Raw genomic sequence first — 25,186 nt, 5'->3', positions numbered from 1 at the left:
TACGAGATCTCCCTGTGGAGCCCTCACCCAGCACAGACAGTGGGGTGCTTCTCAAACAACAGAGTGGGCGTGGGAAGAAAAATAGGGATGCGTTACCCAGAGAGGAACCTGTTATATCTCAGGAGCATTCCCCTCTGGAGGAACATCTTCAAAAGCTCCCTAGGGAACGCTTAAAGAGATTAGACAGCCGTCAATCTTCAAGCAAGAAAATCCCAGCGTTCTCACAGGAAGTTCCTGAAGCTAAAGAACAGCTAAAGCTGGATCCCGAGACGAGGGAATGTTTTAATACCCACATGCGGGAGATGATTCGAAGTGGCTCGGAGATTCCTTCTCCTCCCAACCTCAATGATGAACATGTACAGGAGAAACTGCAGATCCTCCACCGAAGACTAGGTTTACTGCACCAGAGTGGGGAGAAATTGGGACACAAATTATCCAGAGGTAAACCTGCTATATCTCAGCAGCCTACCCCTCTGAAGAAACACCTACGAGATCTGCCTGTGGAGCCCTCAACCAGCGCAGACAGTGGGGTGCTTCTGAAACAACAGAGTGGGCGTGGGAAGAAAAATGGGGATGCGTTACCCAGAGAGGAACCTGTTATGTCTCAGGAGCCTTCCCCTCTGGAGGAACATCTTCAAAAGCTCCCTAGGGAAAGCTTAAAGAGCTTAGACAGCCGTGAATCTTCACGCAAGACACATATGAGGTTCCACCCAACTCCATTCTTGGATCCCGAGACGGGGGAATATATTCATAGCCACATGCGAGAGATGCTTCATAGTTGCTCAGATCGGCCACTTCTGGTCCAGAACTCTATAAATGCAACTGTAGTGCCCCCTGAGATACCTTCCCCTCCAGCAACACGTTCCATCAGCAGAGAACAACCCAACCCCAATGATGAACGTGTACGGGAGAGTGGAAAGAAATTGAGGCATAAATCATCCAGAGGTAAACCTGCTATATCTCAGCAGCCTTACCCTCTGAAGAAACATCTACGAGATCTACCTGTGGAGCCCTCAACCAGCACAGACAGTGGGGTGCATCTCAAACAACAGAGTGGGCGTGGGAAGAAAAAGAGGGATGCGTTACCCAGAGAGGAACCTGTTATGTCTCAGGAGCCTTCCCCTCTGGAGGAACATCTTCAAAAGCTGCCTGGAGAAAGCTTAAAGAGCTTAGACAGCGGTGAATCTTCACGCAAGACTTCACGGGCAGGACTGATGAAAACATCCCCGTCTCCTAATACCCACATGCGGGAGATGATTCGAAGTGGCTCGGAGATTCCTTCTCCTCCCAACCTCAATGATGAACGTGTACAGGAGAGACATAAATCATCCAGAGGTAAACCTGCCATATCTCAGCAGCCTAACCCTCTGAAGAAACATCTACGAGATCTCCCTGTGGAGCACTCAACCAGCACAGACAGTCGGGTGCATCTCAAACAACAGAGTGGGCTTCGGAAGGAAAATAAGGATGCGTTACCCAGAGAGGAACCTGTTAAATCTCAGGAGCCTCTGGAGGGACATCTTCAAAAGCTTCCTAGAGAAAGCTTAATGAGCTTAGACAGAGGGGAATCATCAAGCAAGACTTCCCAGGCAGAGCCATTGAAAACATCTTCTCAAACGTCTTCCGAAACGTCTTCTCAAATCAGTGAGTCCCTGACATCCAGACTCCTGCTTTGTCTGACGGACACCATGTCGACGATGTGCTACTGCTGTTGCACTGCACTGTTTGGACTTGGATCATCAAACAGTTCTGAGTGTTCAGAGGAAGATGGATTTTGAGAACAGACGGATTAAAAATATCTACCCTGTGCATGTTTCATTTTGGTTGTTGTATTCTGCTGAGAGGCTGTTCCAGTCATCCGCTCAGTAATCCAGAACCATCCAAAGCACAGAAAGTATGGCAGTTTTTCTGGATTTTCTGCCACTATTTACACTGCTATGTATATCTGTTAATAAACTGTAAATAGCATTTGAAATTCTGTTATGTGTGTTTGTAGTGCATCGGTGGCTTCACAGAACTGCCGCACCACCCAATAGGTGTCCCTTTTCATACCCTGCTCCAGGCACTCGCCCTCTGTCTATTCAGACATCCCAGACACTCCAGGTCCTTATCTTCTCTGAGGTCCTGACTCAAAAATACAAAAAACCCATGCCTGATATAAAACTAAAAACAGAGACCACGGAGATACATTTCTCTAATCAAAATAGCAATTCGTCGACACCCACCTATCATCCCCAGTTTTGATTCGTCCTTCACTGTGCCAAATGCTCTTTTCTTTCCTCATGTAATTCACGTATTGAGCAAATAAACAACAAATTAAAACACAGCATTGCAGGTATAGATCAAATGAAAAAGAAATACAAACCTTGTGTTTGAAGGTATTAATAAGTAACACATGAAACAGGTATGATGCAGGTATAGATCAACTGAAAAATCACAAGCAAACTCAGCAATGAAGGTTTAGGGCAAATCTATAATGCATGGTAACCCAAATTGCAGACATAGATCACAGGTCACTCACCTCAAAGGCCAGCTCTGGCACGGAGAATACATCCACAGGACATGCCCAGAACCCAGATTGGATGTATAGGATTGGCCAATCTTCTCCCCAAACAGCCTGCCTGTGCTATAGACAAAAACAGAAATTAGAGACCATGGAGATACATTTCTTTAATCACCCCTAATGTCCCTTTGTCCCCTCTTTCACTGTGCCACACTTTTTTCTGTCCTAATGTAGCTCATGTATAGATCATGCCAACAAAAAAATGGAAACACAGAATTGCCGGTATAGATTGTCATGGAGCTGGCTAGTCCGACCGACTACCTCCGGTGTCTTGTGCTCCCTTAACCTGGGACACCACACACTTTCCCCGGTTCCCCAGTCACTAGCCGAGACTCAGTGTAGGGTATAACATTAAGAACACTTTATTGGACACAGACACAGGTATATATATCCATATAATCACATCAACACACAGAATGAGACGTCTGAGTAACATAACCGCCCCCTTAAGATGGAACAAGGTCTCCCAGGAACAATAGGGGAGATAACGGGATTAGCCTCTGATATCTTCCACCGATAGTCAGGCTGGAGCCCTGGCTGGGCACCCTGTGGAGATAATCCTGTCTGGTACACATAGTGGGGCAGGTGGCTATTCTAGCCGCCCAGCAGTTCCAAAAGTAAAACCTGTATGTCCTGGTACTGGGCCTGGCGGTGTGGGCGGCAGAGGGCAGCTTCTGGGCAATAGGAAAAAGGGGTAAACATAGAAACTGGGTTCCAGGGGAATGGGTGGTTGGGCTGTATAATATCCACAGCGGTGTGCCTGAAGGGACGAGTCCGTCACAATGCTCCCCCTTGTGGAACACCTCGTTCGAAGCCCTGGCACCCATCGCCTCCCAAACACAATCACCCCGTTAGCTCCGTTTGTCTGGACAGCCCATCCGCATTCCCGTTGAGCCTCCCTGGACGATACTGAATGGTGAAGTTGAAGAGCTGTAGGGCTAGACTCCACCGTAATAACCTGCCATTGTCCCCGGCTACCCTGTTCAGCCATACTAAGGGGTTATGATCCGTAAGGACGGTGAAGGATCGCCCGTACAAATAGGGTTGAAACTTGCGGAGAGCCCAAACCAAAGCCAGGCATTCTTTTTCAATGGCGGCGTAGCTCACCTCCCGGGGAAGTAGTTTGCTGCTGATGTATGCCACTGGGTGTTCGTCGCCATCGTCTCTGACCTGGTTTAGTAGTGCTCCCAACCCGAACGTAGAAGCGTCTGTATGGACGACAAAGCCTTTGGATGCGTCTGGTGCAGCTAGTACAGGAGCTTGCACTAAAGCCTGTTTGAGTTGTCTTAACGCCGCCTCGCACTCCGGAGACCACAGGACTTGACGGGGCAAACTCTTTTTGGTCAGGTCAGGGGTTTTGCAATAGTGCTATAGTTGGGGACAAACTTACGGTAATAACCCGCAGTCCCTAGGAACGCTAGGACCTGTGTTTTAGTACGTGGTACTGGCCAGTTGGCAACTTTAGCGGGCTCTGGTCTCTGTCTCCCACACCCCACCCGGTGTCCTAGATATTGGACTTCAGACAGACCAATGTGGCACTTGTCTGGCTTAATTGTCAGCCCTGCATCGCGGATTCTGTCTAGCACTGTCCGTAGATGTTCGAGATGTTCCCCCCAGGTGGCACTATGGATGGCTATGTCATCTAGATAGGCGCAGGCATACTCCTGCAACCCATCCAGCAGGCGGTCTATCATCCGCTGGAAGGTAGCCGGTGCATTCTTCATCCCAAACGGCATGACTTTAAACTGGTACAAGCCGTATGGGGTGATGAATGCAGACTTCGGCCTAGCCTCCGCGTCCAGAGGTATCTGCCAATAGCCCTTGCATAGGTCTATAGAGGCGAGGAACCTTCCCCCTACGATCCGGTCTAATAAGTCATCTACCCGGGGCATCGGGTACGCATCAGTCACGGTGCGGCCATTCAGTCGCCTATAGTCAACACAGAATCTGGTGGTGCCATCCTTCTTAGGGACGAGAACGATTGGGAAGCCCAGGGGCTTACGGAGGGTTCGATGACCCCGAGATCTAGCATCTCCCTGATCTCCTGACGCATGCTTTCTCGGACAGCATCAGGGACGCGGTAAGCGCGTTGCCTTAAGGGATGGGGGTCTGTGGTCTCCACTTTATGAACCGCTGGGTGTAGCCAGGTAGAGATGAAAACATGGCTCGTCGTTCCTCTAAGATCTGGGTGACTGGTCCTTTTCTGAGGGGGCCAGCCCTTCTCCTAGCCTAACACTTTCTAACTTTTCTGGGTTTCAATATCCCCTGGTAAGCCGGGCAGGGGCAGACCCTCCCATTCCCCTACAGCGGGGCCGCATATGGCGACCACCGCCTCCTCCCTTTCCAAGTACGGCTTCAGCATTTTCACATGGAAGGTCCGCTGGACCCGCTCATCTGAACATCTGGCCACAATATAGGTGGTGTCACAGAGTCGTTGCGTTATCTTGTAAGGACCCTGCCAGGCTGCCTGCAGTTTGTTTTGCTTGACCGGATGGAGAGCCAATACTTTTTGCCCTATCTGGAAGGTGCGATCCCTAGCCGTCCTGTCATACCACCTCTTCTGTCTGCCCTGAGCTCTCTGGAGATTGTCCTTCACTAGGGTCGTGTATCTCTGGAGCCCATCTCGGAGCCCCAATACATAGGTAACTACGGACGGGTCGTCTGTTGGTACCGTGCCTTCCCAGTGTTCCCGTAGGAGGTCTAAGGGGCCTCGAACCCTCCGGCCGTATAACAGCTCAAAGGGGGAGAACCCTGTGGATTCCTGTGGGACTTCCCGGTAGGCAAACAAGAGATGGGGCAGGTGGCGCTCCCAGTTCTTGTGCTCTGCAGGCAAAGGTCCGAAGCATCTGCTTCAGAGTGCCATTAAATCTCTCGCATAACCCATTGTTTTGTGGAGCAATAAAGGGGTTTAATGCCGCACAACTTCCAGAGCTGTTGGGTTACCTCTGTGGTGAACTGTGTCCCTTGATCGGACAGCAGCTCCTGGGGAAACCCCACCCGGGAGAATATTTGCAACAGCGCCTCCGCTATGGTTTTGGCTTGGATGTTGCTTAATGCTACAGCCTCAGGGTACCCGGTGGCATAGTCCACCACGGTAAGTATATATTTCTTCCCCGTGGGGCTTGGCTTAGCTAACGGGCCAATAAGATCGACTGCAACCCGGCTGAAGGGTTCTTGCACTATGGGCAGGGGTTTTAATTTAGCTTTCAGATGATCCCCTCTCTTGCCTACCCGCTGGCAGATCTCGCAAGTGCGGCTGTAGTCCCTAATGTCCCCGGAGATACCAGGCCAAAAAAAGTTCTGGGTGATTCTATACCTCGTTTTTCTGTCCTAAATGTCCGGCCAAGGGAATGACATGTCCGATGCGTAGTATGTCTGCCCTATATTTCTGGGGTATCACTAGCTGCGGCCTGGGCGCTTTACCAGTCTGTTTCCCCCCATCCGCGGCACTACGATAGAGTCTGTCCCCTTCCCAATGGAACCAGTAGTCTCCATCACCCCAGGCTTACTGAGAGCCTTCTGTCGGTACACTGCTAGGGTGTCGTCCTGTTGTACTTCCTTACTGGAGTCTGTCGGGGAGTCCCAGGTGAGGAGGTCGGGGCCAGAGTCAAGGTCAGTGGGTCTTACCTGGGTCTCTTCGGAGGGAGGTGGCTTGGTTTGTTGGGCTTGTAGCCGGGTGGTTACAGGGTGTGCTTCCGCAGGCTTGGAGGGGCCAAATGTGGAGGTGAGATGGCCTAAGTCGTTGCCCAGTAGAATTTCCTCTGGAAGCCCAGTCATGAGTCCAGATGCACCTGAGCCGTGGGGATTCGATATACTTCGCCCCCTGCGACTCGTACTGCCACAAATTTTCCAGTTGTTACCGGGTACTGGTACCCTCTGGGGATCCACCATGGTTAAGGTGGCTCCGTAATCACGGAGCCCCCTGGCCGCTTTTCCATTGAGTAACACAGGCTGGCAGTGATGATGGCGGTTGACCCCCGCAATGCTTGTACGATGTCAGCCTCGTGTAAAAATCCCCAGTCTTCTTCCTGACCAACACCTTGAACCACTTTGCGCCGGGGCCTTCCTCGATATGGTCCCGATGGCTGGGTGTGAGGTTCGTCTTACCAGGAGGAATCCGAAATGCAGGACTGGAACACACTTGCTCAGAAACAGAACACACACAAGGGGCCTGGTGAGGTTAACAGGGCACTTGGCAGTGAACTGTAAGCACGAGTGGTCAGAGAGAAGCCGTTTAGCAGACCAGGGTCGGGACGTCAGAGATACACAGGAACCGTTTAGATAGCCAGGGTCAGGAAGCCAGAGGTACACGTAGTCGGTATGGATAGCCAGGGTCAGGATGCCAGAGGTACACAACGTTGCAGGGAGAGCCAGAGTCAGGAAGCCAGAGATAACACGAGAGCCGTTTAGCAGACCAGGGTCGGATACCGGGATAACGAGAGAAGTAAATATACACACTGGAGGAGCTCACGATATACAGAAGGGATCAGTATAACTGAGCACTGGACACACTGAGAGAGAAGTTTAAATAGCCCGGGGGGGCGTTCCCCGACGTCTGGGACGTGATCGCGTCCTGCGTCGCCATAGCGACGCAGCGGAATCCAGTCGGCGGTCAGCCTCATAAATATGCATGAAGCGGCCGCACGCGCGAGCGGCTGCTTCACACTCCAGCGAACGTTGCCGGCGTTTCAGCCGGGAGGGAGAAGAGGAAGTCCGGGAGCCACTTAAGGTAGGTGCCTTACACTGGGGTTGCTGGGACAGTTCAACATAATGTGTCCCGTTTGGTTGCACGAGAAACACCTCCGAGCGTCGGCTGGTGGGGGGTAGTGAGGACTTCCCATGGCTGTAGCTTGCGGTGGGGAATGGGCTGGCAGATACCGAGGGGCTGGCCGGGTGTTGGTCGAGTTAGCCCGGCGCGTGTCCTGGTACTCATCTGCCAAGCTAGTGGCTTGGGCTAGGTCTCGGGGGTGACGGTCCCGGACATCAGGGGGAGTGTAGTTAAAAAACTGCTCCAGAAGGAACAACTGAGTCACCTCTTGGGCAGTCACTTCTCGGCTCCCTGTGAGCCAGTTTTGCACTGCTTTCTGCATCCGATGCCCCCATTCTTGGTACGTGTCTTTCTCCATCCTCCGCAGGCTATGGAACTTGAGTCTTTGTGCCTCCGGGGTGATGGCGAAACGAGCTAGTAATTGTTCTCGCACTCGCTCATAGCTGTTACAGTCCTCGTCGGCCACTGCTCGGTAGGCTTCAGCCGCCCGGCCAGTGAGCTTGCTGGCAAGGATGGTTACTTTATCTGCGTCTCTCACTTGTTGCAACAGACATTGCCGCTCGAAGTCTTGGAGATATCCTTCGATGTCCCCCTCCGCCTCGATGAAGGATTTGAAAGCTGCATAGGGGAGCTTTCGGCAGTTACTCAAAGTGAGAAATCTCATCACTTTCCCCAGAAGAACGTGCTTGTTGGGGATACCTTAGCGCAGTCACCTCTGCTATCACCCGGTTCACTATCTCTGCGGGTGGATGGGGCCCGTACCAGGACAGGCGGAACAGAACATCCCTCTGGAACTCATCCTGGTCTCCTTGGGTAACAGGGCCGGCTTTAGCCTGGTTGTCCGCCATAAGTTCCGCAATGAGGGTATCCCTGGTTTTGTTGCTGGCAAGCTTTCCACGAGCATCCAGGAGGTCTTTCAAAGTATTCTGCTTAAGTTTTAGTACCGCTGGTCCATGCCCTCGTAGGGTGCTCTCAATCTCGGCTTCTTGGTCCTGGTAGTGGTTTGGATATCCCGCTTAGCTAGGAGCAAATCCCAAATCACGGAGCTGGCTAGTCCGACCGACTACCTCCGCTGTCTTGTGCTCCCTTAGCCTGGGACACCACACACTTTCCCCGGTTCCCCAGTCACTAGCGAGACTCAGTGTAGGGTATAACATTAAGAACACTTTATTGGACACAGACACAGGTATATGTATCCATATAATCACATCAACACACAGAATGAGATGTCTGAGTAACATAACCGCCCCCTTAAGCTGGGGGGTTCAGGTCTCCCAGGAACAATAGGGGAGATAACGGGATTAGCCTCTGATATCTTCCACCGATAGTCAGGCTGGAGCCCTGGCTGGGCACCCTGTGGAGATAATCCTGTCTGGTACACATAGTGGGGCAGGAGGCTATTCTAGCCGCCCAGCAGTTCCAAAAGTAAAACCTGTATGTCCTGGTACTGGGCCTGGCGGTGTGGGGGTAAACATAGAAACTGGGTTCCAGGGGAACGGGTGGTTGGGCTGTATAATATCCACAGCGGTGTGCCTGAAGGGACGAGTCCGTCACATAGATCAAATGAATTAGACATATAAACCTTGTGTTTGAAGGTATTAATAAATAACACACAAAACAGCATTGCAGGTATAGATCAACTGACAAATCACAAGCAAACTCAGCAGTGAAGGTTTAGATCAAATAAATAATGCATGGCAACCCTAAATTACAGACATAGATAACAGGTTACATACTCCAAAGGCCAGCGCTGGCACCCAGATTACATTCACAGCACCTACCCAGGACCCAGATAGGACGCATAGGGCTTGCCATCTTCCTCCCCAAACAGCCTGCCTGTTACGTTCTGCCCAGGCTGCGGAGCTGCATATCTGTCCTGCTGTAGTTTCTCTGCTTTGCTTTGATCCATTCCTGGATTTCCTTTTGCTTTGTTCTATTTTCCATTCCTTGCTTCTGCTCCGGCTCTTTGCTTCAGCTCTGCTTCCTTTATTAGGTGTGCCCCACCTGTGTTCTGTTTGTCTCAGTCTGCAGTCTTCAGTCTAAGGTATGTCTCTGTGCTGTGTTTGGTTTACATGTGTGGTTTGTTTTGTATCTTGTCTGCAGGGATTAGCGTTAGGACCCACCGTCATTGGAGTACTTTGGCGTAGTGGTGGGCTAAGCATACTATGGCCATATCATGTGACGAAATCTCCAATAGTTATCTTGTAGTCCTAGGCTAGTTTCTGTATTCATGTTTGTGTGTCTTTTATGTACCTTTGCCCTTCTTCCTTGAATCATCTGAGGATTCCGGTTCCTCTCTCCTCTCCCCATGTCCCAGTTAAGATTTCCTTTCCTTGCTTAAAGGAAGAAGCGTCCGAGGGTTCCGGCTCCTCACTCCTTCCCCTGTGTTCCTTGCCTTCTTCCCTGTCCTTTGTTGTGCCCTGTACCATGTATGTCTTGTCAGGTTATGTTTATTCCTTGTCTTGTGCCTGTTTATACTTTACGCTATTCATGTCATGTTTCTAGCCACTTCTCATGTATATCCTATATCATGTTTCTTGCCTGGTCTCCCTTTCCCTTGCTGTGTTAAGTGTCTGCTACATTAACCCTTTGCTTAGCTTTCATTCTCCCAGCCTGCAGCATCCTGCTCGTGATCCATGTGCTATGCTTCATGCCTGCTCCAGGGTGCCTGCAGGATTCGTTTTGTTCTGGACTCCATCTGCTGCCATATCAGGGCGCTGGTGTTTGGCTGCACTTCCTAGGTGCTCATCGCCTGGGTGAGTGTGGTCACCCTGCACCAGGCCCTGCCCCAGACTCCACTGCTGCATCGTGACTCCTGCAAACAACCATCGGGCGCGCTGGGTCCTTCCAGTCACCAGCTTGGACCCAGTCCGTGACACATGGCCGCAGGTAAATGGTCAGGAGTTCGCGGAGTGGAGTTTGCAGCGTCAGCCCTTTCAGTGGGCCTCCGTACCCGTCAGCCCTTCCAGTGGGCCTCCGTACCCGTCAGCCCTTCCAGTGGGCCTCCGTACCCGCTTGCCTGAGCCTGTTCCTGCCTGAGCCTGTGCCTGTTCCTGCCTGAGCCTGTGTCCGTTCCCGTGCCTGAGCCTGTACGCATGCATGATTCACTACCTGAGCTTATGCCGGTACCCTTGCATGAACCAGTACATGTGCCTGGCCCGGTGGTACTCTGTTCTCGTGTGCCCCGCAAGAGGGCTTCTAGCCATGCCGTGTGCCCTGGAAGAGGGCTTCTAGTCGTGTGCCCCGCAAGAGGGCTTCTCCGTGTCCCAGAAACCTGCCTTGTCCCAGAAACCTGCCTTGTTCCAGAACCTGCCTTGTTCCAGAACCTGCCTTGTTCCAGAACCTGCCTTGTTCCAGAACCTGCCTTGTTCCAGAACCTGCTATTTTCCTGAGTTGCGGCCAGCGCCCCAGTAAGTGGACTCCTAAGTTGAGTACCCTGTAAGTGGGCAACCTGCCGTGTACCCTGAAAGAGGGTTTCCTGAGTTGCGGCCAGCGCCCCAGTAAGTGGACTCCTAAGTTGAGTACCCTGTAAGTGGGCAACCTGCCGTGTACCCTGAAAGAGGGTTTCCTGAGTTGCGGCCAGCGCCCCAGTAAGTGGACTCCTAAGTCGAGTACCCTGTAAGTGGGCAACCTGCCGTGTACCCTGAAAGAGGGTTTCCTGAGTTGCGGCCAGCGCCCCACTGTGGACTCCCAGGATGAGTGCCTGCATCCAGGCTACCCTGGTAGAGTACCCTGCAAGCGGGCAACCTGCCGTGTGCCCTGCAAGTGGGCAACCTGTTGCCTGAACCTGAACCCGTGCCTGAACCTGAACCCGTGCCTGAACCCGAGCCTGAACCTGAACCCGAGCCTGAACCTGAACCCGAGCCTGAACCTGAACCCGAGCCTGAACCTGAACCCGAGCCTGAACCTGAACCCGAGCCTGAACCTGAACCCGAGCCTGAACCTGAACCCGAGCCTGAACCTGAACCCGTGCCTGACCCTGAACCTGTATCAGTCGTGTCTGCCCAGCAAGTGGGTTACCTGCCGTGTCTGCCTTGTCAAGTGGCTTATCTACCTTGCCTTCGTCTGGATCTAAATGTCAGCTAGAGACTACTTCCTCAATCCTGTTCAGACATTCTGATTCCTGTTTTTGGAGGAGATTGGTCTACTAGCGGCAGTCGTGGTCATCGAAGGACTCCTACGTTTTTCAGACTCCGTATGCTGGTTCCTGGGTTGACTTGTTTCTTCAGTCTTCCGTTAGGAGCGGGCCTTCCTTCTGTTGATGTTTCTGTTCGCGTCCAGAGGCCGCTCTTTCGGAGGGGGATTGTGTTACGTTCTGCCCAGGCTGCGGAGCTGCATATCTGTCCTGCTGTAGTTTCTCTGCTTTGCTTTGATCCATTCCTGGATTTCCTTTTGCTTTGTTCTATTTTCCATTCCTTGCTTCTGCTCCGGCTCTTTGCTTCAGCTCTGCTTCCTTTATTAGGTGTGCCCCACCTGTGTTCTGTTTGTCTCAGTCTGCAGTCTTCAGTCTAAGGTATGTCTCTGTGCTGTGTTTGGTTTACATGTGTGGTTTGTTTTGTATCTTGTCTGCAGGGATTAGCGTTAGGACCCACCGTCATTGGAGTACTTTGGCGTAGTGGTGGGCTAAGCATACTATGGCCATATCATGTGACGAAATCTCCAATAGTTATCTTGTAGTCCTAGGCTAGTTTCTGTATTCATGTTTGTGTGTCTTTTATGTACCTTTGCCCTTCTTCCTTGAATCATCTGAGGATTCCGGTTCCTCTCTCCTCTCCCCATGTCCCAGTTAAGATTTCCTTTCCTTGCTTAAAGGAAGAAGCGTCCGAGGGTTCCGGCTCCTCACTCCTTCCCCTGTGTTCCTTGCCTTCTTCCCTGTCCTTTGTTGTGCCCTGTACCATGTATGTCTTGTCAGGTTATGTTTATTCCTTGTCTTGTGCCTGTTTATACTTTACGCTATTCATGTCATGTTTCTAGCCACTTCTCATGTATATCCTATATCATGTTTCTTGCCTGGTCTCCCTTTCCCTTGCTGTGTTAAGTGTCTGCTACATTAACCCTTTGCTTAGCTTTCATTCTCCCAGCCTGCAGCATCCTGCTCGTGATCCATGTGCTATGCTTCATGCCTGCTCCAGGGTGCCTGCAGGATTCGTTTTGTTCTGGACTCCATCTGCTGCCATATCAGGGCGCTGGTGTTTGGCTGCACTTCCTAGGTGCTCATCGCCTGGGTGAGTGTGGTCACCCTGCACCAGGCCCTGCCCCAGACTCCACTGCTGCATCGTGACTCCTGCAAACAACCATCGGGCGCGCTGGGTCCTTCCAGTCACCAGCTTGGACCCAGTCCGTGACACTGCCTGTGCTATCTTTGCCCCAAACAGCCTCCCTGTGCAATCTTTGGCCTAAACAGCCTCCCTGTGCCATCTTTACGACAAACAGCCTCCCTGTGTTATCTTTGCCCTAAACAGCTTCCCTGTGTCATCTTTACCCCAAACAGCCTCTATGTGCCATCTTTGCGTTGCTCTCCCACTCTGAGAACAAGTTCTCTTTTACCAACTGGGGAACCAGGAACCCAGCAGGGTCACGTGACGTGACATAACTTAACATGACCCTACTGCGTTTCTACTTCCTCTGTGCGGTACAAGACAGCAACACAGAGGTAAGGTGCCAGCCAGTGCAGAAGTAATTGCAGGGGTCGTCCGGGTCTTCTAAAGTGGCAGGCCTGGTCGTAGTTTCTGCTGGCTCAAAGGGCAGCTGTTATGGACTCCCCTGGAATAACTGGGCCCTGTTTCTGCAAAATGGTCCCAGTAACTGATCACAGTGTGGATATCAATATGATTCGGCTAGGGAGATAACACTGGAGCTGTAGCTTAAGTCTCACAAGTCTCTGTACAGTAGGATTTGCTCAGACATAAGAACATACAGCAGAGTGAGACATACAAAGTCTTGTGTCTGACCCAATCCTCCGGCACAGAAAGCCCCCTCAGAGCTGAGCTATAGCTCGTATTTATACCCCAAACTGAAACAGAAAGCCATGGTGCAGCCATAAGCATACCGTATTTTCCGGCGGCGACTTTTTAACCCGTGAAAATCTTCTCAAAAGTCGGGGTCGTCTTATACGCCGGGTACTAAACCTTACCGAGCCGGACTGGAGAATCTGCAGAGAATCTGCGGCGCGGTGCCCAGAAATACACGCCTCTTTCATCCGTCTGGCCCGTCCCTGTATCCTATTACCTCCTTCTCTGCCTCTCAGATCCTGTACATGCGCGCCTGCGTCGCTTCACTGCGTTCCTCAGGAGGACAACAACCAGCCAATCACCGGTAAGGTACATCGCTTGCCGTGATTGGCTGGTTGTTTACAACTTTAAGTTTGAAACTGGCTTCCTATTTCTTTCTTCTTGGAGCCATGATGGGGTCTTGACTGTTGGACATTTGTATACTGTATGTACTGGGGCTGCACTGTATGAACTGGTACAGATACTGGTGCTGTACTGTATGTACCCAGTATACAACAACCAGCCAATCACGGCAAGCGATGTACCTTACCAGTGATTGGCTGGTTGCTGTATACTGGGTAGATACAGTACAGCACCAGTATCTGTACCAGTTCATACAGTGCAGCACCAGTACATATAGTACAGTATACAAATGTCCAACAGTCAAGACCCCATCATGGCTCCACCAGATAGAAGAAAGAAATATGAAGCCAGTTTCGAACTTAAAGTTGTAAACTTTGCCATGGAACAGAATAATTGCGCTGCTGCAAGACAATATGGAGTAACAGAAAAGAAGGTTCGGGACTGGAAAGCAAATGAAAAAGCATTAAAGAATATGCCAAGGGGTAGGTGTGCATTAAGAAGAGGCACCCCACATTGGCCAGAACTTGAAAAACATGTAGCAGACATGATGAATGAGCATCGCCAAAACGGTTATGTAGTGACACGAAATAAAATATGTTTGCACTTCAGTGGGCCAAATCTAACCCAGATCACAGCAACAGATTTAAGGCCACTGTATCCTACATAGTAACATAGTTCATAAGGTTGAAAAAAGACCAAAGTCCATCAAGTTCAACCTATATACATATTGTGTCCCTACCGTGTTGATCCAGAGGAAGGCAAAAAACCCTTATGAAGCAGATGCCAATTGCCCCATACCAGGGGGAAAATTCCTTCCCGACTCCAAATATGGCAATCAGAATAAATCCCTGGATCAACGTTCTGTCCCTATTAATCTACTATCCATAACTTGTAATATTATTGCTTTCAAGGAACACATCCAGGCTCCTTTTAAACTCTTTTATTGAGTTTACCATTACCACTTCCTCTGGCAGAGAGTTCCATAGTCTCACCGCTCTTACTGTAAAGAACCCCCGTCTGTGCTGGTGTAGAAACCTTCTTTCCTCCAGCCGTAGAGGATGTCCCCTTGTTATAGATACAGTCCTGGGTATAAATAGGTCCTGGGAGTGATCTCTGTACTGCCCCCTTATATATTTATACATAGTTATTAAGTCCCCCCTAAACCGTCTTTTCTCCAAACTAAATAACCCTAATTCTGATAATCTTTCTGGGTACTGCAGTCCTTCCATTCCCCTTATTACTCTGGTTGCCCGTCTTTGAACCCTCTCCAGCTCCACTATATCTTTCTTGTACACTGGTGCCCAGTACTGTACACAGTATTCCATGTGTGGTCTGACTAGTGACTTGTACAATGGTAGAATTATTTCCTTGTCATGGGCATCCATGCCCCTTTTGATGCACCCCATGATTTTATTTGCCTTAGCAGCAGCTGCCTGACACTGGTCGCTACAGGTAAATTTACTGTTAACCAAGACTCCTAAGTCCTTTTCCATGTCAGTCGTCCCCAGTGTTTTCCCATTCAATACATATTCCCAGCCTGGATTTTTCTTCCCCATGTGCATAACCTTACATTTTTCTGTGTTGAACCTCATCTGCCACATCCCAGCCCAAGCCTCCAACCTATGCAGATCCATTTGTAATCGTGCCCTGTCCTCTATTGTGTCAACCACGTTACAGAGCTTAGTATCGTCTGCAAAGATTGATACTTTACTATACAATCCCTCTACAAGGTCATTAATAAATATATTAAAAAGAATAGGACCCAAAACTGACCCCTGTGGTGCCCCACTAGTAACAGTCACCCACTCAGAGTATGTACCATTAATAACCACCCTCTGTTTCCTATCACTGAGCCAGTTACTTACCCACATACACACATTCTCCCCCAGCCCAAGCATTCTCATTTTATGTACCAGCCTTTTATGTGGCACCGTATCAAATGCTTTGGAAAAATCAAGATATACGACATCCAGCGATTCTCCCCGATCCAGTCTTGAGCTCACCTCCTCATAAAAGCTGATCAGGTTAGTTTGACAGGACCGATCCCTTGTAAACCCAATGCTGATGTGGAGTCATACATTTATTTTCATTGAGATTCTCCAAAATAGCATCTCTTAGGAAACCCTTGAACAGTTTACATACAACAGAAGTTAAACTAACCGGCCTATAATTCCCGGGTCACTTTTTGTCCCCTTTTTGAATATTGGCACAACATTTGCTATGCGCCAGTCCTGGGAACAGACCCGGTCACTATAGAGTCTTTGAATATTAGAAATAGGGGTCTGTCTATTACATTACTTAACTCCCTTAGAACTCGGGGGTGAATGCCATCTGGACTTGGTGATTTGTCTATTTTGATTTTTTTATCATCTATGGATGTGTGATTGTGTATGATAAACGGAGGCCAAGTTCCTTGGAGCATTTGTCTCTAGGTCATTTTGTGTACAGTACACCTCGGTACGTGTGTGCAATTCTATTGGTCGTTTCGGCAGGGGGCTGGCCTGCCATCAACAAATGAAGTGCGTTCTGCAGTTCTGCAATTCACTCGTTGATGCCAGACCAGCCCCCTGCCGAAACGACCAATAGAGTCGCACACACGTACCTTCACGGCAGCTGCTGCTGCTGCTCCGATGTGTTGTTAACCCCGTATTAACCCCTGCTAGGCAACCGGGAAGGAAACGAAGATTAAACGAGCACGAAGAATGTCCGCGAATATTCGCCCGAAGAGAAGACAGGAACGGGCGAATATTCGCGGAATACGAAGATTTTTTTCCCCCCGAAGACGAGCACGAAGAGTCCCCTGGTGCCCAAGTCTAGTAATAATGATGATGTCATGTTTTCTCCATGTTGTCCTCCAGCTCACTGGGCTAATCCTAATCACCATGGTGTTTCTGGCTTGCCTCCTCATGCTGGTGATGTACAAGGCTCTGTGGTACGAGCAACTCAGTTGTCCAGAGGGATTCATTTTTAAGGTACTGTGGTCCGGATTGTTAAATAATTGTACCTGGATAAAGCATTCTTGTTCAGCTGGGTTCCATTCAACCAGTGGCCTAGCAGATCCCCCTAATGGGCTATTGAGCTCTCCAGTCCAGTTGTAACTGGCCCATTTTCATTTTGCAGAGGAGATGAGTTAAAAATGTGTGACTCCAGTCAATGTTCAGAGTTGACTTAAGCATTTACTCCTCAACACGCATTGCAGTTGACTCCACATCAATTTAAAGGGCTCCCTGTCAACCCGCACTACTACTACTCTGCCTGAAACATCTGCATGTAAAAGCCTCACTTCGAAAAGAATTACCGGAAACATAATAAAGAAAAATACACGTTTACACATCTGTATTATGTTTTTGTTTTTTTATATTAAAGTGCAAGCTCAAACAACAGCGACAACCCCAAGGGAGGCTACACCCAATGGAAATGAATAATCGAGCAGGAAGTTTAGATGACTGCTCCCATGGTATACTCGAAGGTGGATTTCTCATACATAATAATAATAAAGCTTATTTTAATTTGGTGTACAGAACTGTAGCACGTGAGATTAGGGACAAATAGCTTCAAGGTCCGACCCTTTTATGTGACGGCGTTGTTATACAAGCAGAAAGAGACACAGGAAACCGCTTCCCTGTTCTGTCGTAGTTGTGTTTTTGGCATAAGAAGCACAGGGATCCTGTGTGCAATAAACAAGGATATTTGCTCTTCCCTCAAATAATGTGACCTGACACACACTCTAACATTGTACAAAGAGACTCCACTCAGTTTAACACTATATACTGACACCCCATACACTTTAACCCACACTCGAACACTGTACAAAGACACTCCACTCATATACACTATATACTGACACCCCATACACTCTAACGCACACTCTAACACTGTACAAAGACACCCCATACACTCTAACGCACACTCTAACACTGTACAACGACACTCCACTCAGTCTAACACTTTATACTGACACTCCATACACTCTAACCCACACTCTAACACTGTACAAAGACACCCCATACACTCTAACGCACACTCTAACACTGTACAAAGACACTCCACTCAGTCTAACACTATATACTGACACTCCATACACTCTAACCCACACTCTAACACTGTACAAAGACACCCCATACACTCTAACGCACACTCTAACACTGTACAAAGAGACTCCACTCAATCTAACACTATATACGGACACCCCATACACTCTAACGCACTCTAACGCTTTTTTAATGGCAGAGGCCCGTGTACCTTACTGCAGCGCCTTGAGAGGTGGCCACGTTTGAGCTCTTTGGTGCAACATAGCATAGACCTCAATTAATTTTACAACTGTCGGCCAGTGAGGACAGCTCAGGGCTTGACTAGGGATGACAAGGGATGTAGAGCTCGGCCAGACATATCCAGCTGGCAGCTGCACACTTCAGCACCAGACCCGCCATCTTACGGCAGATCTGGTGAGTACTGGGTGCTGTTGGCCAGAGGTCTACCAGGTGGCCAGACTGAGATGTTTAGTATTATTGAAATGCTGGATCGCTCTCAGAACAGATCCCACGATTTTGAGTCAGCAAATAAAAAAATGACAGACTTTTTGGAAGGAGGAGAAAAAACCAAATAGCAGCTGCCGCAAAAGCATAAGAAATTCAACGCCGTCCCGTCATCAACCCCCTCTTTCTTCGTGATGAGGTTATAATTTAAGTAAATGAGGTCCTTGAATCGAGCGCGAAGCTGGGGCAGCTGTAAAGGTTTAGGAATGGAGAGTCAAGAGGTAGGAATGAACGAGGGGGGGGCGACGGTTGAAGAGAAGCCCTCTCTCTCTGCTCCTCTGAATACCCATTTTTGTCTTCCGATCACACGCTGATCTGTCTTGGCATCAGCTTTTTTCAAATGAGTTAATCACGGTTTGCCGAAATGTAATATTTTGCCTTTTTTGTAGTCCACGAAGGCTTCAATTTGGCTATACATTTATTATTTTGACCTTTGGCTGGTAACTTTTCCTTTAAGGGGGGAAGCTTTGTGGAGAGATTTCAATGGGTTTTTTCTTCTTCTTCTTTCTCCCCATTTGTCTTGAATATAAAAGAGGACCTTCTTCTTCTCAGAAGATGAAGAGGGAGTAAATAAAAGCACCTAGGGAGCAATATTCATCGACAAAAAAAATCAATTAGTCTCTGGGTTTGAGAAGCGGCGTGAAGAATGGAGGGAGGGCGCGATGGAGTTTAGTAGAGTGACAACATTAATTCTTACCCCTTTTAATCAGATCCTGCATGGTCCTCGTCAGAAAGCCAACAAGAACGATGGGCTGTGTCTTTGTATGCACAGGCCAAGGTATTGTGACTTCTCGTCAAACTTTGGAGGCCGTTGCTCACTTTGTCCTTCTTATGAGGGAGAATGAAGTTTAGGATTGAGATGGAATGTTGGAACTTTGGTGGAATTTCAAACACTTTCAGGGTTAACCGTTTCATGGTTCTTCAGAAGAACAGAAGAAATCTTCGGGGGGGTGGGAATTGTCACATATGCCACCGAGACGATTGAACGGTGGAACCATAGAGAATGTTTTTGTCACTGCTGATGATAATTAAAGATAACCTTGGTAACCAAACTCTTCAGAAATACTTCTACTGGATTGTCTGCGTAAACTGTTGGCGCTATATAAATAAAAGATAATAATAATAATAATAATAATAATTATGAAGGACTCATACACCCTGCCAAGACAATTCATTATGGTAATGCTAATGAAGTCCGTCCCACCATAGGCTTTCATTAGTCAGGGCGTTCCATCAGGGTGATTTAGACAGAGTGTTTCTATTGTTTAGCACAGGTGTATGATAATGGTCCTCATCAACAGTCTTGATGTTCAAGGATGGCTTGTTTTGTAATAAAAGACAGAGATTGTCCATGTAACTATCCCACTACATGCCGGGAGATTTTGCAACACACCCTAATGTTAGTTGAAGGTTCTTCTAAGGATGTGCTTACCAGCTACGGAGGTCTCAGCTAGTATTTTTTCCAGGACCCATAGATTGAGCAGTCTAACCTTGTTAGGTAAACCTGTCTAGTTCTTAGGGGTCAGAAATGGAAACCATGGTGGAGATCTGCTGCGTTGGCTTCAAAGGGTCAATGTGTTGGGCATTCACCAATGGCCTTCTGTTCAACATTGTGGTAAAGAGCCTTATTTGAGTGTTTTTGGCCCTTTTGTAGCCATTCTCCGCTGACCTCTATAACTAGCAAGGTGTTTTCACCCATCGACCTGACTCTCTCTGAATGTTTCATGGGCTCCTTTCTTTGTAAACTCGGTAGTGGGTGAAAGTCTCAGGAGATCTGTTGTTTAGGAGCCACCACTTCTACAGCCATCAAACTTACCCAGGGAGATCTTGATTCTTCGCCTTTCTAATTTTGGGTCAGCAGCATTTAAGCCTCTTCACGGCGTTCCTGTGCTTTCTATACGGAGCATACACAAGCTTGCAATGCCCACCAACAACGGACAGCCTATTTTACGGCGAGTCCCCCACTTGGGGGCATCTCAAGTTACATTACAAGTTACATCTTGTGCCATTGCAGAAGAAGAACCTCCATCGACATATCAGTCTGATCCTTCCTCAGGACTGGAAATGGAACCAACAACCTCACATGTATGTTTTAACTTTTATGGGCCTTGTCAGTGGGGTCCGGTTGGTATCCCTCTAGTCACAAGTGAACAAGGAGGTCCACGTCCGGACTCAGCTTTTCACTTGGGTTGAGCCCCAAAAAGACCCCTGAAGGGTGAAATACCATAGAAAACAAGGTTGAGAACCTCGCCAAGAACAGACAGCTGTTATACACCCCAAGTTTATTTAAAAGGAGGAGAGATGTTAGAACACAAGGCCATAATCTTAAACTAGAGGGTCAGAGACTTAGATGGAATTTTACTTTACGGAGGTGGTAGATAAGTGGAACAGCCTTCCTGCAGAGATGGTAGAGAATGGCATATGGCTACTGAATCCTGATTAAGGTCTGAGTCCTGGATGGGTCTGATCCGTCATCAGATTCTGATAGACTCAGAAACCATCCTGAGCTCCTAGAAAGAGGGACATCATGGGAGGAAAGAGGGGCTCAGGCATTTGGGTGAGGGACTGGACAAGCTGAACAGGGACACTTGGGAGGTTGGATGGGTATTAATCATCTTGTGCATGTGCGGTAGTAAATCTTTAAGTCAGGAGCCTTCAGCAGCAGATGTGATTGGTTGTTTGGGGAGGGCCCATCATGCCCATGAAGGTACGTTATCATATTAATAAACCGGGGCGTCGTCCGTCCTGAAAGGAAAAGGGGGATTTTCAAGCGCCTGTCCGGTTTATTCACCAAACTATAATGGCCCATTAGCCCTCGCACAAAGAGATGACAAGCGGGATTAATTCCGCCCCAACAAGGGGTATAATAGGCATTGAATAATCTGATTTGCCCTTTAAAAGGTATAAGCCCTGTGACGGATCGTCCTGTGCCCCAGACTGGACACATCCGCCCGTCAGCTCCTTCCCTCTCCCAGTAAGCGGACACGCTGTGGCTGTCCGAAAAAAGCAGTCACAGACCAGCACTTCCCTCAATCATGAGACAGAACTTCATGCTTTGAGGTTAAAACAGAACTCCCTTTATGACAAACACACAGAACTTATATACAATCATCATTCACTGTGCACCAAACCCAACCCCCAATCCTATCAGCCACATCCCATCACAAATCCCATCAGCCACATCCCATCACAAATCCCATCGGTATACAGGGGATGTATCAGGTGAGGGGATTAAGGGATACAATGGGTTTCCCCCACCTGTGTTATCCCCCCTGTAGTGCGGGTGCCGTCTGGGCAGACAGGGCTGTGCTGGCTGATTAAGAGCCCCAGCCAGATTATAGGATCGTCTCTTTGAAGGCCGGAGCTGCAGCCACATTCAAACCGGGTACACATAAATATAATAATAATAATAACAGTGAAGATCAGACAGGGTTCGTCACATTACTCCCCTCTTGTGCAAACGTCCGGCAGACACAGCCAGATCCCTAACGGATCGGCTTGGGGATGACCGGGCCTCTACTGTCTCTAGTCCTGCGGGGTAGGGAGAGCGGGCGTGCGGCCTCTGGGGCACCATGGCAGCCCCATGTCAGTCACCCAGGCTCCTAGGCGTGGCCCGTAGTCAAAGGGTAAGAGGCCAGCCCAGAAGCCTCTCCAGTGGGCAGCCCTCTTTAGTCTCCTCTGCATGCATGGGAGACCTTTCTCCAGGGCTTCCTTTCCCCTCTGGGCCCTCAGCCCAGACTCGGCTCCCTCCCAACCTGATGGAACCCTCCCATCGTTACCCTGACTACGGGTTTGTCCCGAGTCAGCTCCACATTCCCCCACCCAGACAACAAGAGCCCACTCCAAAGCAGCAGCAGTTTCACTTACCCCTACCTGGCTCTCCGAGCTGGGGCTCGTTTTGCCCACTGGACCATGCCGCTGGGGAGGAGTGCCGGTTGCCCTTCCTCCCATAATTGGTTACAGCCGCTGGGGAGGGTCGCCGCCTGCGCCCCCTCCCGGATGCTCGTGCTGGAGAGAGCCAGATAATGGGGGTGTAAGCAGTGCAGGGCAGAGGTCAGCGACTCTCTGCCCCGTTGCCAGTGCTTCTGCTGGTGCAGGGAACGGTGCTGGGCAGAGAACAGCGTCACTCTGCCTTGTGGCCAGCTCTTCCGCTGGTGGTTCCCTGCTAGCAGGTGGGGACCCTTCGCTGTGGGGCGGGCAGAGGCCAGCAGCACTCTGCCCTGTTGCTGGCGTTTCAGCCAGAGCGAGGATTGCTGGTGCAGGACAGAGGTCAGCGACTCTCTCTCCGGGTGCCAGCACTTCTGGTTGGTCCTCGTTAGCCGGCGGGAACACTGTGCTGGGGGATGAGCAGAGGCCAGCAGCACTCTGCCCCGTGGCCGGCTCTTCTGCCGGTCTGGCATTTTGCGGTGCTGGGCAGAGGATCACGTCGCACTGCCCCGGTGGGTCCCTGCTAGCAGGCAGGGACCTTTCACTGTGGGTCGAGCAGAGGCCAGCGGCACTCTGCCCCGGTGCCGGCGCTTCAGCCGGAGTAGGAGGGGCGCATGGTGCTGGGCAGAGAACAGCGTCCCTCTGCCCTGTTGCCGGCGTTTCAGCCAGAGCGAGGATTGCTGGTGCAGGACAGAGGTCAGCGACTCTCTCTCCGGGTGCCAGCACTTCTGGTTGGTCCTCGTTAGCCGGCGGGAACACTGTGCTGGGGGATGAGCAGAGGCCAGCAACACTCTGCCCCGTGGCCGGCTCTTCTGCCGGTCTGGCACTTTGCTGTGCTGGGCAGAGGATTGTGTCGCACTGCGCTGGTGGGTCCCTGCTAGCAGGCAGGGACCTTTCACTGTGGGGCGGGCAGAGGCCAGCGGCACTCTGCCCCGGTGCCGGCGCTTCAGCCGGAGTAGGAGGGGCGCATGGTGCTGGGCAGAGAACAGCGTCTCTCTGCCCTGTTGTTGGCGCTTCTGCCGCCTCTAGTGGGAACCCATAGACCGCTGCCTCAAATTCCGGTGACTGCATGCGGTCCATAATCACCCGGAAGACTTCCTCCCAAAAGTGATTGCCCACTTTCACCTCTTCGGGTTCTGGCTGCAATACCAGGGGCAGAGTGGCTGAACCTTCAAGTCCGGAGGCTTGCCAATTACAGTGAGCGGCCTCCGGAGCTCGCTCTGTGACATCTGTCGGCTCACACTGCAGGGCGTAGCTCCCCTCGAACAGCGCCAAGTATTCTGCCTCGAGGCACCATTCTCTGTCTACTAGTCTCTCAAGGTCTTGGCTGAGTTCACTTGTTGCAGTGGGCGGCAGGGCTCTCCGGCGCTTGTCACAAATGTCCCACCATCGGTCCATGTTGCCATTGCCAAAGACACCCCTTTCCTCGAATGCCTCCCACAACAGGCCAGGCCCGCCAACATCCATCCCTTCCGGAGAATGGGGCTTTCTGGATTTTCGCTGCGGGCCTCGGGCTTCCCAGTATATGGCTCGGTACTCCTCTTCGAGCCCAATCTCCTGTCGGACCAGCCTCTCTAGCTCTGCAACCTCACCTGGAGACGCAGGTCCCCCAAACAAGTAGAGCCTCCCATTCACCTGGTCCCTGATTCGTTGTTCTAGGGTGGGCAGATGTGTACCTTGGTGGGCGCTGCACTTTTCTAGGGCCGCTCTCCATCTCATGAGCCGGGCTCGGGTCCGTCTCTCAAACTCCCATACTGGAGTCTCCGATTCGAGGGTCTCGACTCCCCTCCAAGTCACCCCGCATCCCGGTGACTGTTCAATCCACTCCATCTGTGGATCCGTTTGGCTCTTCCTCGCCAGGGTACAACTTTGTTCTGCGGCTAGTTGCTTTGGTCCGCTCTGGTCTGGAAGGAGTAGATCCCACCGCTTGCCACCAATGTGACGGGACCAACCTGTACCCCGACTGGGTACTCCCGCCAAACGTTGCTTCCTCCTGACGGGACACCAACAAGTAACCCCTTCAGCGCCTGGCAGAACCAGCGTTGTAGATAGAAGGGGGGACGTCGCTGCACCGAAGCCGCATTGGCACTGTGGCTATCCGAAGCTTAGCTACACAGCGAGGCTACAGCCCACCCCAAACATCAGGCAACACTCATGTTGAGGTGAAAACAGGACTCATTTATTAAAACCAAAGACAGAGCTATATATACACAAGTAAGAAAAGGGGCAAGACAAATATCACATGATCTAATTACCATGGCAGGAATGAAGTAATTAGATCAAATCCTGCAACACAATATCCGGGGGAAGGACAGGATGACACGAGACATAAATAATGGTATTAACTGGGGACGTAGACGTGGAATGACGATAGACATATAATTGGCTTAAGACAGACAATGGCCGGGACACAGAGATAACAGGAGCTCACAGGATTAACAGCTACCTGTTATGTAATTGATAATTAGGTATGCAGCAGTGACACCTAGTCATACCTACAGGGGGTCTTAAGATAAGGGCTAACACACAATAACAGGGGAAACACTTCACACCTATACAATCAACAATGCTAAGACAATCAGCCTTCTTCCTACCACAGGATGTCCAGCAGACGTTACAGTTCTGAGACTCTGAGTGCTGAAACATGGGGTACATCAGCAGACTGAACCCCTGTATCCACACACAGAAGTCTCTAAAAGGCCCGGGCCCATAGTCGATAGGGAGGAGGCTGGCTCTCAGGCCTCTCCAGGGGCCCCAGTGATGGAGGGTTCTGTCACACTTCTCTCCCTTCCAAATAGGACTGACACAGGAGGAAACCCCAAACGGGTTGACTCCGTAGTCAGTTAGTTCACTTAGCCCATCAATGCCCTCCCGAAACTGGTGCTCCAAATAATCTGTCCCTCCAAGAGCAGTATTCCCCCGCCCCACCTCTGACTCTCCAGAAAAATACAACTGCTGCTGGAGAGAAGTGCCTACAGCACCTTCTCTCTGGAATCTTCCCAGTCGCTGGGGAGTGATGATGCCTACATCTTCTCCCTGG

Source organism: Spea bombifrons, chromosome 11 (assembly GCF_027358695.1).
Source record: "Spea bombifrons isolate aSpeBom1 chromosome 11, aSpeBom1.2.pri, whole genome shotgun sequence".
Classification (NCBI taxonomy): Eukaryota; Metazoa; Chordata; class Amphibia; order Anura; family Pelobatidae; genus Spea; species Spea bombifrons.
The sequence above is the reverse complement of the archived record's forward strand: the minus strand, read 5'-3'. Positions refer to the sequence as shown.